This window comes from Heloderma suspectum, chromosome 2, assembly GCF_057233095.1.
Source record: "Heloderma suspectum isolate Gila_16-S chromosome 2, 16-S_ref, whole genome shotgun sequence".
NCBI classification, from domain to species: Eukaryota; Metazoa; Chordata; class Lepidosauria; order Squamata; family Helodermatidae; genus Heloderma; species Heloderma suspectum.
In genome coordinates, this window is record NC_139459.1 from 70,957,471 (window position 1) to 70,974,454 (window position 16,984).

General features: G+C 46.0%; 1 protein-coding gene across 3 annotated transcripts in view; it reads left to right on the forward strand.

Annotated features, from left to right (window-relative positions):
* Nucleotides 1-8,709: 8,709 nt before the first annotated feature.
* Nucleotides 8,710-16,984, forward strand: part of FER (FER tyrosine kinase) — a 223,864-nt gene continuing 215,589 nt past the window's right edge. For all 3 annotated transcript variants that reach the window (XM_084833846.1, XM_084833845.1, XM_084833847.1), the window contains exon 1: nucleotides 8,710-8,761. The gene's annotated coding sequence lies outside the window, so the exon portion shown is untranslated. The remainder of the gene's footprint in view (nucleotides 8,762-16,984) is intronic.

The following is a 16,984-nucleotide window of genomic DNA, read 5'->3' on the forward strand; positions in this document are numbered from 1 at the left end:
GGTTTAGCAGAGGTGGTCAGACAACAAGCTTGTTGGAGCCACAACCAGGTGCAAAATAGAGGCTGGGCTGGGCAGGGAGGAGCCAGTGGCGGCTGGTGCTTATTGGGGCTGGTGGGGCAGAGGGCAGGGCAGATAGTCAGTACCTACTGAGACTGTCAGAAGTGGGCAAGAGAAGGTAATGCGTGGCAATTGGCAGCTGCATGTTGTGCACTGGAGCAAATGTACCTGGCTGTAGGAGATTTCTCTGCCACAAGTGGGTGGGGGACAGGCCAAGGGTCGCCGCCCCATTTACCCCAAATATAGAGCCCCTCTGTGAGGGGCTAAATGCAAAATGCTGGTTAAGGGAGTGGAGCCAGTTATCTTCTGTAAGTCATGACTGGGATGACCTGCATATAGAAATCTACTACTATAGAACAGGGATGCTAACACAACTCTAAAAATGTCTGGCATTGCTGCTCCAAGTCCTCAGTCCTGATCAAAGGCAACTAGTTTACAGGTGAGAAACACTAAGGCTGGGAGATAAGTGAGTGAAACGAGGCTCACCACGGCACGGAACTCTTTTTTGTTCTTACTTGCTATTGTTATACTACTGGGAGTCAGAAAACCTTGCTGGTCTATTGCAAATCACACAGCGATCTACCTGTAGATCGCACTCAACCTTCTACCTGCGCCTGCTGTATGACAGGGAGTGGCACAGCTCAGTGTGAGAGAAGTGTTGTGATCAAGATTTAGATAGACTTGGATGTGACAGATAACTGATGGTTCTCTCCTCCTTCCCAATCCATGCCCCACCTCAACCTGATAGCCTCCCCTGTGTAGTCATAGAATCATAGAATAGTAGGGTTGGAAGGGGCCTACAAGGCCATCGAGTCCAACCCCCTGCTTAATGCAGGAATCCAACTCAGAGCATCCCTGACAGATGGCTGTCCAGCCTCGTCTTGAATGCTCACACCTTCCTTTTACCCGGGCCAGGAAGGATGCTTCATCCCTTTGTAGTGACAGCTTTGGTTTTGGAATCAAGAGCAGCAGGCAATCTATCACCAGGGACTTGGTTGGCACCATGCTCATCAGCTGCTCAGTGCATACCCATTTCCAGCCTGCTGCTCATCTTGGCTGGTGGGTGTATTTTGTGCAGCTTACCAGTGGGTCTGAGCCAGAAGTGCAAATTGCTAACAAAAGGCTATATATCATATTAGAAATGCACATTTTCATACATGGCTTTGCAAAGTACAGCATCAGCTGCCATTCCTCAACTGAGCACTCCAAGGATTGCAATTGCTGCTTGAAACTCTGAGAGATTACTTTTTCTGGGTATGTATTAATGAGCTTATTATGTTTTACTCCTCGCAAGAATCTGTGCCTGCAAACGCTTATTATTTTTTGCCCTCTCTAATAACTTCCCCACATTACTGCCATGTGCATAATAACATTCTTCAGTATATCCAAGAGATTATTTTATGTTGGAATTTGCAATGACTTAAGGTTTGCTTTACCAGCTTGGAGGAGTGATAATGAGGTACTCTGCCTCTTCCATTTATACTCCCCTTCCAGGCATGTAATTTTCTTCAAAAGTTGATATTGTTCTCATAGCAAGCTGTTCTTTCCAGTAATGGAATGCAAAATGGGGATCTGCCCCCCAACTAGAACTTTAGGTTTTCTCAGCAATTGGATTAATTCTATGCAGCAGATTTGGCAACATGAATTTGGGAATTTAAGACAATGAAGTGGAAAGAGGAAGAAATGAGATAAAAAAACCAGAAAGGATTCAAAATTAAAAGACACTGTTGAAGTACATATTTGGCAATGAACCAGATGGAAAAGCAGTAAGATGGATAGAAATAAAACTAACCCTGATTCCTTGATTGTGCAGAGCAGGATAGAACACCTAGGATATATTTACATTATACCTATAGCCCTCAACTGGTTCAAAATAATTTCTTCTCTTTGGGGGAAAATGTAATTCTGAGATTGGGGTTAGAAACTTTAACTGAAAGTTTGCAACACCCTCACCAAACTTTGGGGGACACCCGGAAAGTTAAACTGGTAGCTTAGATATATTTTAAGAGGCTCTGGGGGCCATAGGAGCAAATGAAGAGTACCTGAAAATGTGGCTGGAGACAAACAATAGCTTTTAAAAAGAGTTGAAGATAGAGGGATATTACTATTGTTGCCCATGGAGTAGAGTTCCTTTCTTTTGTCACACTATCATATCTAGTCAAACAGGTTTAGTAGGTTTTTGAAGCAGCAGAAACATCAGTGAAACCATTTTGACCATAGTGAGACAGAAAAATAATGAATGTACACACATCATGAGCAATGATCAACTCTCGCTGTGGGGGAAGCAAACTGTATCCAGCCACGGGAGAAAAAGACTGTAACTTGTTCATAAGGGAAAAGCTTCCAGAAGAAATACAACTGGAAAAGTAAACAAAACAGATTTTTGTTGGAATGGAAACCTCCTATTGAGTTCTGGCAAAATTATAAACGTATCCCACTGGCCCCTCAATGAAAGTTGATAGAGTTAGAATTGCTCATGGTGTGTGTACATTCATTATTTTTCATACATACTCACAAGTTTGGGGAGAAGATCACTTGAGAGATCATTCAGACCAACCAACCCCCATCTCATTACAATACACACACACACACACACACACACACACACACTTCTCCCTCCATATGTGTATGTTGTAATGAGATGAGGGAGGGTTGGACTCAAGGATCTCTCCCCTACACCTTGTGAGTGTGTGGTTGTAAAAAAACAGAGACAGAGAGAGAGTCTGTGTTCGCATGACATGACAACCCATCATGGGTGACAAGACACGGTGGGGTGTCGTGTCATGCAAACCCAGACCGACTGGCTTGTGTGTGGGCAAGAAGCCACCCTAATAACCCATGGCTTGTTCTTGGGGTTGTTGTACCCTTGATGGGTTGGCATGTTGTCTGAACCCAACACTGCCAACCCACCATGGGTTGTGACCAGTGGTGAGCGAGCCGCTTGGCAAGAGTGACAGAAACCCCTGCTGCCCTTGCCTAGCAATCTCACCCATGAAAGAGCGATAGCCCCTCCAACACTGCCAAGGCAGCACTTTGGAGGAGCTGTCACTTGTTTGTAATATCAGGGGAGTTGGTGACAGAACCCTTCTTGTCTGCTGCCAAGATTCCTTTACTGTGGGAACTGCAACCCCTGGCACGGTTCCTTGCTGTTTTTTCCTTTGTTTTTTGTGTTTGGCCATTTGCACAAAAACAGGGCTGAAATATATATTGTTTACTTTTTTTGACCCTGGCAATGTGAGCAAATGTCCTCTAAAAAAAAAAGTTTGTTTTGTTGCATTTTTGGAGTTGCGCAAGTGCTGTCCAAAATATCTAGGCTGGCCTTGTCTGGTACCTTGTATGTTTCAGCTATCAAACATACAAGGTAACTGACAAGAAGAGACTGTATATAGGCTAATTTCACAGCCTTTGACAGTTGACCGGGATAAGGGATGCAGATCATTCTCTTAGCAGAATAAACCCCAGGGTTTAAAGTATTGCCCTGACCCTTGGGATGCCCTCCTTCAAATCCCCACTTGTCCTAGTCCCCAGGATGTCTTTTTCACAGAGATCTACAAACCACCCCCTTTTTTGCACCCGTTTGGAGTAACTGCAGTGGTGCCTATGTTGCCTGTCCCCAATTCCAGTCCAGCCTTTTGCTGATACAGGAAATTTGCTGCTACAACACCCTTGATAGTGGCCAATAGAACAAGACAGAGATTATTTTATATGCAATTTTTCTGGAATAACATTATATCAGCAGAAATAAACACAAAAGACCACTTTTACAACTGGGAAACACTGAGGTACAGGGATGTGCATAAGACTGAAGCATTTGTGTGATCACATTCTCAGTCCTGGCACTTCCTATGCCTTTTTTTTTTTTTTTTGCTATTGTTAAAACAATTGAAAAACAGAAACCTTTTGACAATTTACTGAAAATCATCCAGTGATGTACCAGTAGATCCCAAACTACCTTCTGCATGCTCATACCCTAGATGTTGTCAAGACCTTATTTCTAAGGTCAGTAATGTAAAATTCATTCTAATTATATTAACATACCCTTACTAGCCCAGAATGTAGCACTGACCTAGATGCTGTGAATCTGCATAATCAACCTTTTTCTGTTGCAATGTTCCTCTCTCCCTGAGGCAACTGATTCTAAGGATCTCTCGTTTGTGACAGGTTCCCATGGGTCCCATTGTCATGTATAGTTATTTGCCATTGTTCTCGGGAGATTATAATTCTTTATCTTTATTTTGGAAGTGACACATAGAAGATTGGTGACATCAGATCTATTTCGTTAACTTGGAAATTATCCTTTGGCTGTGTTACTCATCTCTATAATTCTGTCATACAAACACTCTAAACTTGATTTGCCCTGGCCTAGGCATGCAACAACAGTTCAACATCAATTCTGCACCATGCTATTTCACTTGGCTTTAATCCTGAAAACTGTGTGTTTTCAAAATGATTGTTCAAACAACTGCTATGGCTCCATTATGAAGTAGGAAGTGCACTTCTGCAGATGGTAGACTACCATAATTAGATATTGCTTTCTCTTTTTGTCCTTTCTAGGCACACCTTAGATGATTAAGAGAGTGATTACAAGAGTACAACTACCTTTAGCCCAAACATGCCTTTGGGGACCCACTTCTTCCTCCCCAACCCCTAGATATTTATAAAGTGGTAGTACTGCCATTGCAACCCACCTTAGTTCAGGCTACGATCCATTAGTGGGTCCTGACTCAGCAGCTGAAGACCGATGCCCAGAGTGCCCTCTTCACAATGCTCTCGCACGTATTTAGGACAAATGATATGTCAGCTAGGGAGACATTCTCAGTGCTTGTTTTCTACTCCTGTAAACTGCCATATCAGATGGGTGTTAAAGCTTAAGGCTAAGCATCTTCTGGGGTGGGAGGGGCGGAATAGTTGTATGTTCACTGTATTTAGTTATAAGAATGTTAACATGGTGGCGATGAGTTATGTTGAGGTGGTAACAAAGATCACAAGATACTGACTGCTAGAATAACATGCTCTTACAAATCAAGTGTGCAGATAATGATACTACAATACAGTGGCTGGGTTCACACAACATAACAACCCACACTCAAGGTTAAATATGGGTTGAGTGTGGCTTGTTACTGAAGCCTGGGTTGTTGTTGAACTGTGGGTTGTTGTGTTGTATAAACGCAGCTGCGCTAACAAACCATGGTTTAACCCTCAAATAACCTCTCTGCCCAGATTCAGAATCCAGATGACATGACGAACCATAGCAAACCCCCATTGGGGGGGTTTAAAATTCAAAATGGCCATTGGCAAGTGTCGCAAACCCACCGTAGCTTAAATAAACCACAGTGGATTGCAATAATCATGTTAACTGACCCGTTCTTGAGTGTGGGTTGTTGTGTTGTGTGCACACAGTCAATGTGGATTGGACATCCATGACATAACTCTATATTTCAATAAGTATACTATCCCAATTTGCTCGTCTGTTTAAAAGTGCAATAGGAAAGTATAAGACATTTCTTGTGGTAATTTAAAAAAATGGTTTAGCTTGCAGAACTACGATTTAGGCTGGCAAAGGTTGAACATCAATTTAAAAAATCAGTGATATTACTCTGAAAAGACCTGCTGAACCATGAAACTTACTAGCAAATACATTTATGTCTTTATTTTGCTTTCAGTACATTTCTGCTCCAGTCCTGACAGGGCACACTTGGACTACGGGCTTAGCATAAGAAAGATGTGAGGCAGAGTATGATGCAAGAGTGTTGTAGCCTGCAGCTCAGGGTAGCTTCCATATCAATTATTTGGTTTGGATTGGAATCTGTTGTTCACTCAATTTTTGTGGATGATACAAAAAACGTTGTTGCCAACCTATTGAATTTCAAGCCCTATTCAGATGTTCATTTCTCCATGCAATTAACACTGCATGGGGAGAGGGGGCTGCGCATGCTGCTCCTGCCTGCCCCTGCATCTCCTGCCTCCATGCTTTCCATGCATTGCAGGCATGCCTGCAGAGGGGAAGGCTGCTGAACGCATGTAGGCTGCCACTGTGAGCCGGAACCCTGAACGTGCAGAGTTGCAACCCACAGGGACAGCCTCCATGCATTCAGCAGGCTTCCCCTCAGGGATGGAATGGCAGGGGTGGGGCCATTGCATGCGATAGAGAAATGATCACCTAAATACGGCTTCCATTTTCCTGTATTGTCCTCCTACCTTTAATTAGAAGCTTCCTCTTTTTGCTTCTAGCTCTAGTTGCTTCCTGTTCATTCTGGTGCGTCACCAGTGGTCCACTGGCCCTTAATCAGTCTATTCCAAATGTTCCCAAGGGTGTGTATGGGTGTGTAGCGTTAATTCCCGTTGTCCTCTCATTCTTTCCTCCCCAAACTGTAAAAATAGTACTATCGTGTCCTAAAAAAGTAAAACAGGAGGAAAGTAGTCATTAAAACTCTTTTACCACCCTATGGGATCAGGAACTAATTAACGGCCAATTACAGGAAAATCATCATTAAACTACAAGGAGGAAAATTCTAATTAAATTTGTAGAGGATCTTTGCTGAGCTGGATTTACTCCTGAGTAAACATTATAGAAGGATCTTGGTCATGGAGATGTGTATTTCCAGAGAATACCGTGTTATATTAAGTGCCACTTGGAACACTGTTTTAATGCCACTTATTAATTGCAGAAAATATGCAATGCTTCCACAGCACCAAAAGGACCCTAGATGGAAGGAACCGGGGGCAGAATGGTTTTGAGTAGGGCAATAATCTGTGTCATACCAGGCTTGGGGAGTAGCAGCTACTAGGGTTAATAAAATGTTGATACTCTTAAGTAGAATAGCTAAGTGATTATCACACTGATCCTGTAAAGACATGTATGTTTATCTTAAATTACACAACACTGTTTTTGCATACTGAACCGTTTTTCGCAGCATTATTAAAAACCATTGCCAAGCTCCACAGGATTTAATACCACAAAATGACAGCAGGAAGAAGGAACTTCCAGCAGTAAGAGGAATATGGCTGCTACTGGAAATTCTCCCTTGATTGATTCAAGTGTGTAAAGGGGAAATGGGACCTTTTACAGCCTAATATTTCACCAGACATTTGAGGCTGCTTCCTCTGGGTGCAGTCATCACGTTATAAGGCAAATTTCAGGTCCTGACTTTTGAATGTTAGATATATATATATACAAAAACATTTTAGATTCTTCTCTTAATTAGTGTCACAGATGAAGTGTGTTCCAAATTTCAACTTTCTGAGTGATATGGAAGTACCTTAACTATTTTGGACAACAGTTTATAGCAGGGTTGGACAATTTGTGACCCTCCAATGTTTTGGCCTGCAACTCCCATCAGCTATAGCCATATTTATTTATTTATTTATTTTATTGCATTTATATCCCGCCTTTTTTCCTCTTGCAAAGGAACCCAAGGCAGCTTACATTATCCTCCTCCTCTCCATTTTATTCTCACAACAACAACCCTGTGAGGTAGGTTGGGCTGAGAGTCTGTGACTGGCCCAAAGTCACCCAGTGAGCTTCCATGGCCGAGTGGGGACTAGAACCCGGATCTCCCGGCTCCCAGTCCAACACTCTAGCCACCACACCACATTGGCTCTCTCAGTGGAGAGAGATGATAGGAGTTGTAGTAGACAAAAAACCCCACAAGTTGCCCACCACTGGTTTAGTTTCCCATTTTGAAGGCGAGGTGGTCAAATAAGTAATTTGCAAACTCACAAAGGGAAGTCCGAAAGAGCTGCTCTGTCTCAGAGGACTGGAGAAGGGCCAAGATAATGCCAGGGTGTAAATTACAGGCCAGTTAGCTTAGCATCTGCTCCAGGTTAATGTCTGTTCAGAAATTTAATGGTGCTTACGCCCAGCTAGGTATGTGTAGGATTGTGGGATGCATGAGGCTGTTGAAGGCCTACTGATTTATTTCATTTCTGGACAGTCCAACAGCAGAAGTTCCCTGGACAGTCCGCAAAACAGAGCTACACCCACTTGGAGGCGGGGCTTCTAAGATCCGGATTGGGCCCCCGCACCTATTCTACAGTAAAAATGAAAAACAAAGAACAAAACCGCAGCTGCTAGAGACAGATTTAAAAGTACTATCTGCTTTGGCTCTTACACTGCAGTAAGTAGACGCGTACAGGAATGCCTTGTAAGTCCCGCTGAGTTCAATGGGGCGCACTCCAGCGTCTCGCCAAACTGCCATGAGAACGAGCCCCACCGATGAACTCAGCGGGGCCGCTTTCCAAGAAAACACGCTGCGGGTCGCGCTGTGCAATCGCCCAGTGCGAGTAAGCACTCAGTCGCTGGCTTGGCGACCAACTGCGCGTCACGGGCAGGCCCGCAGCAGGAAGAGAAGGCGCTTCCTCCCCGCCCGCCTCTCTCGCTGGGATACAACCCCACCTCTGCCCACTCAATGAAAGGAAGTCGACGCCCTCTCCTTGCCCCAGCCAACCGCCTCCCCGCCAGGACCGCGGGGGGCGGGAGCGACGCCTCTCTCGCCTCCCCCGATTGGCTCGCCGGCCAGGTGCTCTCCCTCTCCCGCGAGGAGGAGCCTGGGGCGCGCGGGGATTGGCCGCCGGCGACGCGCGAGGTCGGGGCGGATTGGCTACCGGCGGCGCGAGAAGCGGGAGCGGATTCGCCGGGCGGCCTCACGTGACATAGGCGGGGCCGGTGACGGGCGTATTGTGGCGGATGGGCTCCGCTTGTCAGGTAGGTGGACGCCGTGCTCGGGGCTTGCCGCGCTGCCTCTGGGGCTCCGCTTGGGGCCGGGCGCTCTCCGGGCGGGCGGCAGGCGGGGCCCCGGCCGCCCAAAGGGGTGCGGGGGTCGCGCGGGCGGCGGCTGCCCAGGCCCGACGGGAGGGCGGGGGCGGTGCCGGTGCCGGAGTGTCGCTTCCAGTAATAATAGCAGGGAAGGAGAAAGAAGGCGGCGGCAACGGGGGACGCTGCCGCCGCTTCTCGCCGGGGCAGCTGGAGTGGCAGTTCCCTGCGGCGGAGGGGAGGCGGCCCCTGCTTGGCCTGGGCGGTGTTCCTGGGCTGGGGGCGGCGATGGCTCCCCCGCGACCCGGGCGTGCTCCGGTTCCTCAGCCAGGTCACGGCGGACGGCCAGGCGGGCGGGGACGGGCTGTGTGTGCAGGAGCCTCAGGCGCATTCGCGCTTCGGCGGAGGGTTTCGCTCTGCGCCCGCTTAGGGTCTCGCTCATGCTTCGCCCCACCTCTCGTGGGCGGCGGAGGTACCGTCTCCTGAGCCAAAGAACGATGGGCCTTAGGGCTGGGTTGCCGGGCCGTCGGCAGGAGGAGTAAAGGGATGGGGCTGTGTGCGAGGGGCAGTTGCTGGTGGCCCAGCCCCTCAGGACTGGAGGGCTCGCTGCCGAGCTGCAGCAGCCCTCGGGCCTGATCTGTGGCCCCTGCTCAGTGCCATGCCGAGCAGGCAATGCCACAGGCATTTGCGCAGGGCAGCTGTTGCTTGTGTGCCCACGGAAGCAGGCAAGCGAGAGTGGTGGTTGGAAGGAGCAGCTGCTGCCTCTGATCATTCACCTGCCTCTCACGTTAAGAAGTCTGATAAGGATTGGGCCCACTGCACTGCCCAGAGGAGAATGCAGGTGGACAAGCGCAGGGAGCGGCTGTTTCCGCTTCTTCCCACTTGCCTTTTCTTTCTGGGCTGTACAGTAAGTGGGAGTAGATCCAGTGGGGCTCCACGGAGAGAGCATGTGGACTGGAGAAAGCAACAGTTGTGTTTTGCCGGACCAGCTGTTATCTCCACTTGCTCATCTTCTCGCTCTATCTGCACATGTAGAGGGTTGGCTCTGTGCGCTGTCCACAGAGAGATTCCTCTCCCCACTTGTTGTCTGCCCCCCCCCCCCACTAGGCAGTGTAGCTGGCCTCAGCGTCTCCCCTCCCACCTGCAGCCAAGGGGGAGAGTGGAGGTGTGCAAGCATGCAAAGTCTTGGTTGTGCAGGCAGTGGCGGAAGAGTAGTGCTAGAGGGCAACCATGTAGAGACCATGGTAACTTCTGCTCATTCACTCTGGGAATCCTGCTGGGCCCAGTACTCCCCAGCATGTTGTCCAAGGAGAGAGGGTGAGTGAGCAGGGAGAGCCTTCCAAAGGGAGAGCCGGGTAGGGGAGCAATTAAGAGCAGCTGCTCCTAATAACTTGGGCTGGGCTGTTCCTTTTTCGTCATTCATTGCTTATCCAATCTTTCCTAAAGTCCTGATAAGAGAGGGGGTGGAAGCAAATGTGCAGGAGCTGTTCCTCCACCAAGCAGCCTTCTCCTTTTGCTTACCTCTCTCACCCTGCTCCCAGTTCCCACTTCTGCACTGCCCACAGGGAAAGAGCAGGCAGGTGAGAGGAGCAGCTCCTGCCTGCTTCTGGCTGATGGTGTCTCTCTTTGGGTCCAGCAGGGTGCAGATGAGTAAGGCAATGAGGTAGTTGCCCCTTGCATAAGCTGCTGCCCTTGTCCACTTGCATTACCTGCACCTTTTTTCTGAGTCCTGCAGTGGTGGAGGTTGGACTGTGCTCCCCCAAGCCACCCAGAGAAAAAGGGTGAGCTGGCGCTGGTGGCAGCTTCCTAAGCAGTACCATGGTGCCCAGTTCTCCATGTCACCCCTAGAAAGAGTGTGCGAAATCAGCTATCTCTGCCCAGTTACTCCAGGTGTCACTCCTGCATGTGTATGCAGATAGGATTTCTAGAGGAAAATGGATGTAGTGGTGGAGGAAGAGTCCCTGTGCATGGCAGGAAGTTACACATGGAGGCTGTATTAAATTACTTTCGCTTGTGCACAATAATCGTAGACTGGAACTTTTATCCAGTGGCCAACTTTCTCAAGTTTCTAGGAAGAGTCTGTTGGATGTCGCCTATTTTTGCACAAGGAAGTGATTACCTCATGTTTCAGTTGTGGTCCTAGCAGAAACAAGTTATTTTGTGCTTAAGTTTATAATCTGTGTAATGTAGCCCAGCTCTTGCAGCATTGAGGTGCTAGATCTATTTGTTTCTAATGAAGCTTTATCTTTTGGCACAGTCATACAAGACTAGTGGAGCACGAGTAACTAGCTAAGCAGTTAGAATAGGTTTTCATCCAGTTGTGATCTGACTTGTACTTTATTGCCTTTGTGATGGTGGTTTTCAGTGTTTTGTGTGAAAAAGTTTGGTGTTCAGATTTGATGTGTTTAATAAAGTGTTTACTGTAAAAAATGCGTCACTGTCAAAGAAATAAGCTGTTTTAACTCGTTAGATGTGTGATTTTGGGCGGGGGGGGGGTTGGTTTGAGAACTGATATTGTATCACTTATTAGCTTCACTGAGAGGTGTGAAGAAAATGCTCCTAACCCTTTGCAGCAAGAAAAAAGGGCCATAGATCTCATGCTAATGCTTTGCATGCAAAAGATTTGAGGTTCTTTCTCTGGCATGTCTAGGTAGTGTTGGGAAGGGCACTCCAGTGGCCACCATTCAGTGTAGATCAGGGAGAGGTGTAGGCAACTTGTTGGCTTCCAGATGTTTTTTTCCTGCATCTCCTATCATCCCTCACCATTGGTCATGCTAAGTGGGGCTGGTGGAAATTGTTTGAAACATCTGGTGACCACTAAGTTCTCTACCTCTGGGGTAGATGGTACTGAGCAAGATAGACCAATGGTGTGACTTGATATAGGGCAGCTTTCTGTGTTTCTAATCTGCCCCCCACTTTCTTTACAGAGCACTCGAGACCCTTGACCTAATACATTAAATAGCATGCACCTGGACCTCTTAAGTTTTTATTTACTACATTTTAATTCTCCTTTTCAGACAACTGTTGCCCAAAGCAGCTTACTTCAATAAAAGAGGCCCTGCCATCAGGCTTACCCCCGCAAAAGAAGATGACACAAGGAGTGAATAGACGGATCCTGTCTGGGACCACAGTGCAGAAGTAGCGGAGATTTAAATCTTCCTTCCCAACTGCTTGTTTTCCAGAATCCTCGCTCCCCTTGCATGGGGGCTAAAAAAAGAAAGCTTCCATTGGCACTGTGGGACTGGGAGGGGGGATTTAGGACAATAAGCAGCTGGGGGAAAAGGTTTAAACCTCTCCTAATGAAGAGGTACAGATTCTGGCCCTAGAATCATAGAATAGTAGGGTTGGAGGGGGCCTATAAGACCATCGAGTCCAACCCCCTGCTCAATGCAGGAATCCAAGTCAGAGCATCCCTGACAGATGGCTGTCCAGCTTCATCTTGAACGCCTCCAGTGTGCGAGAGCCCACCACCTCCCTTGGTAATTGGTTCCATTACTGTTCTAACAGTCAGGAGGTTTTTCCTGATGTTCAGCCAGAATCTGGCTTCCTGTAACTTTAGCCCATGATTCCGTGTCCTGCACTCTAGGATGATTGAGGTCCTGGCTTTCCTCTCTGTGACAGCCTTTCAAGTACTTGAAGAGTGCTATCATATCTCCCCTCAGTTGTCTCTTCTCAAGGCTAAACATGCCCAGTTCTTTCAGTCTCTCTTCATAGGGCTTTGTTTCCAGTCCCCTGATCATCTTCGTTGCCCTCCTCTGAACCCTCTCCAGTTTGTCTGCATCCTTCTTAAAAGTTTGGTGCCCAGAACTGGACACAGTTCTCCAGATGAGGCCTAACCAATGCTGAGTAGAGGGGAACTAGTACTTCCGGGGCTTTGGAAGCTATGCTTCTATGAATGCAGCCCAAAATAGCATTTGCCTTTTTTGCAGCCACATCACATTGTTGGCTCATATTCAGCTTGTGATGTGCAACAATTCCAAGATCCTTCTCGCTTGTAGTATTGTTGAGCCAAGTATCCCCCATCTTGTAACTGCAGTTGGTTTCTTTTTCCTAGGTGCAGAACTTGGCATTTATTCCTATTAAATGTCATTCTGTTTTCTGTCCAGTGCTCCAGTCTATCAAGATCACTTTGAGTTCTGTTTCTGTCTTCCGGGGTATTAGCTATCCCACCCAATTTTGTGCCATCTGCACATTTTATCAGCATACCCTGCACCTCCTCCTCCAAGTCATTAATAAAATGTTGAAGAGCACTGGGCCCAGGACTGATCCCTGTGGTACCCCACTCGTTACCTCTCCCCAGTTTGAGAAGGTCCCATTGATAAGCTCTGTTTGAGTCCAATTCTGTAGCCAACTGTGGATCCACCTGATAGTTGTTTCATCTAGCCCACTCTGAGCTAGTTTGCTCATCAGGATATCATGGGGCACTTCATTGAAAGCTTTGCTGAAGTTGAGGTATATTATGTCTACAGCATTCCCGCGGTCCACAAAGGAGGTTACTTGATCAAAAAATGAGATCAGATTCATCTGGCAGGATTTGTTCTTGACAAATCCATGTTGGCTTCGAGTAATCACTGCATTGTTATTAAGGTGCTTCCTGATGGGTTGCTTTATAATCTGCTCCAGAATTTTCCCAGGGATTGATGTCAGACTGACTGGTCTGTAGTTCCCAGGTTCTTTCTTTTTACCCTTTTTGAAGATAGGGACAGCATTAGCCCACCTCCAATCATGTGACACTTCACCTGTCCTCCATGATTTCTCAAAGAGAATAGATAGCTGTTCTGAGAGTTCTTCTGCCAGTTCCTTTATTACTCTAGGGTGCAGTTCATCTGGCCCAGGAGATTTGAACTCATTCAAAGTAATTAGGTGTTCCTTGACCATATGCCTATCGATCTCAAGCTGCAATCCTGCCCCTTCAGCCTGTACTTCGCCTTTGCCAGGGGGGTCATAGACCCTCTTTCAGGAGAAGACTGAGCCAAAGTAGGAATTGAGCACTTCTGCCTCTTCCTTGTCATCTGTTATCATTTTGCCATCCTTATTTAATAGCTGAACAACCATTTCTTTCCTCTGTATTTTACTATGCACATATCTGAAGAAAGCCTTTTTGTTGTTTTTAGCATCCCTCACTAACCTCAGCTCATTCTCAGCTTTAGCCTTCCTGACGCCATCCCTGCAATTCTGTGCTAACTGCCTGTACTCTTTCTTTGTAGCTTGGCCTTCCACTTCCTGTATGTGTCCTTTTTTGTTGTTTTCAGGTCATCTCTAAGCTTTTTGTGAAGCCACATTGGCTTCTTCTTTTGTCTTCTGCCTTTTTTTCGTGTTGGAATTGTGCCTTGAGAATTCCCTTTTTTAAAAAACTCCCACCCATCTTGGACTCCTTTTCTCGTTCGAGTCGCTTGCCGTGGGACCTTACTGATGATCATTGTTCTGAGTTTATTAAAATCCGCTTTCCTAAAATCCTGGGTACATGTTTGGCTACATTCAGCTTTTGCTTCCCCTAGAACCAAGAACTCAAGTATAACATGGTCACTTTCCCCCAGAGTTCCCGTAACTGCTACTTGATCCACTAAGTCATCCCTGTTGGTTAGGATCAAGTCAAGGATAGCTGATCCTCTGGTTCCTTCCTCTACTTTCTGTAGGAGGAAGTTATCCGCCACACATGTCAGGAATTTCCTGGAGGGGCCATGTTTTGCAGAATTTGTCTCCCAACAAATATCGGGGAAATTAAAGTCCCTCATTACTGCTACATCATGATTCCTTGAAACATTGGCTATTTGCTTTTCAAAATTTTCGTCTTCGTCTTCTCCTTGATTGGGTGGCCAGTAGTAGACTCTGACCACTTTGTTCCCTTTATTTTTTGCTCCATTTATTTTAACCCAGATGCTCTTGATGGGGCTACCAAGCTCATTCTCCTGTATTTCTGTGCAGAGATATGTATTTTTGACATATAGTGTAACTCCACCCCCTTTCTGTTCCTCCTGTTCTTTTTGAACAAGTTATATCCTTCAACCGCTGTATTCCAGTCATGGGAGTCATCCCACCAAGTTTCAGATATACCTATCAAGTCATAATTTCCCCCCTGTACTAAGAGTTCAAGTTCATTCTGTTTGTTTCCCATACTCTGGGCCTTAGTATATAGACATCGAACACCATGTGCTTTTTAGTCTGGCCTTCTTCCTACATGTTTGTGAAGACTATTACTGGGTGCTATTAGAGCTGTTCTCTCTGTTTTGGTGCATAAGCCTTTGTCCATTGTTACCCCCAACTTTGTCTCCCTCCCTCATAAGATTCAGTTTAAAGCCCTCCTGATGAAGTTCTTCATGCTGTAGCTGAACACATTGTTCTGAGCCCTTGTGAGGTGCAACCCATCCCTTGCCAACAGTCCATCTTCCAGGAAGTGTAGCCCGTGGTCCCAGAATCCAAATCTCTCACACCGGCACCATCTTTGTAGCCAGTCATACACCCAGAGTATTTTTATTTCCCTTTCTATCCCTCTTCTAACTACTGGAATGATGGATGAGAAAACTATCTGGGCACCAAAGTTTTTGAGTTTCCTTCCCAAAGCCTGACATGATTTCTTTGTAGCTCCGCTTGGTGGTATCATTTGTTCCCACATGGACGAGAAGAAAGGGATACCTGTCTATGGGTATTATGAGTGTAGGCAACCCTTCAGTCATGTGTCTAATCCGTCCTCCTGGGAGACAGCATACCTGGCGAGTCCATGGGTCTTCTCAACATACTTGGGTTTTGATCTCACGCAGCAAGGAGTCTCCCACTTATCATATTGTTTGATCCTTAGAAGAAAAATAATGGGTCAGTTCACACATAATGGTGGCAAATTGTGGGTTAATTAATTAACCCATGATTTGTTGTGGTACATAGAGGGTGTGTTCCACAGTTGTTTTGAATATTCAGCCTCTGATCCAGAGTTGCTATGTGTTATCTGAACTGGGCATGAGCAATTAACCACTACAGGTTAATGGTGGGTTAAACCACAGCTAACCTAACTACTAATTGTAAGTTAGCTGTAGGTTGTTTAACACATGATTAACCTATAGCGTCTGGCTTTGGAAGTCAAATAGCATCCCACAGTTACCCTGATCAGAGATTGACCAGTGAATATTTAAAATGGCTGTGGAACATACCTGTCACATGCCACAGAAAATCATGGTTTAATTAACCCTTGATTTCCTGCTGTTACATCCAGACTGGGTCAGTACCTAGCAAACCCCAAATTGTTAAAAGAAGCTATCATTCCTCATTACAGCTGACTTTGGTGGTGGAGTGCCTGTCAGTTTGGAAATAGAGCTATAAAAAAAGGTGGTGGTTTCTGTATACTTCCAGGACTCCATAGGTATACAGAAGTTGATAAGTTTGTAAATTAAAGGAATGGTTTCGTGTAGGCTGAGGTTCACTCTACCTTTTCAAGACGTGCGGGCAGGTGGGACATGTTTTTGAGGTTTCATTCTGCTAATTCCCAAGGGATTGCTGTAGGCAACCTCACATCCTTATCTGATCTGCCTCAGGACTACCAATGAAATGGTGTAAGGTGAAATACTGTAATATTCCTAAGGCCAGTCACTGAACATTGCAGTTGAATAAGGATTTCGTACTTGCCCCCTCGCCTGCCAAATGCAACACTTTAACTGTACAATATACCATCACCATTTACAGCAGGTGATGCACTGATTGTAATGTGTTCTTGAAAAGTGGCTGGGGCACATTTAAAAAAATACTTTTGAGATGTTGGAAGGATAAAAAAGAATACAAGAGAGGGTAAGACCTGGCTGGTTTGAGTGTCATATAGTACTACTTAGCAGCTGGCACTTCAGTCTGTATTTAGCCCTCAGCTTCTTTTTAATGTGAACCTCTAGTTTTAAATCAAGTTCACTTAGACTTTGTTTAGGACTCTTCAGATACGTTTATGCAGAACTGAGTTCTATATATTTAATTCTCACACTTTCATTTCTCTCTAGTTGTAGCTTATGGTATAACTGACGAGACCCTAAAAATGCTCAATTGGTAGAGGGTGGTGTTGCTTCCTGGTCTTTGCTTTTCAGGAGTGAAGTTGGGAATTGCAATTAAAGAACATTGAGAATCTATACAATTTGTTTAATTTAATAGTATAATTTGTATTTTGGGATTCAACCATTTAGGGAATATGAAGAACATGGGAGA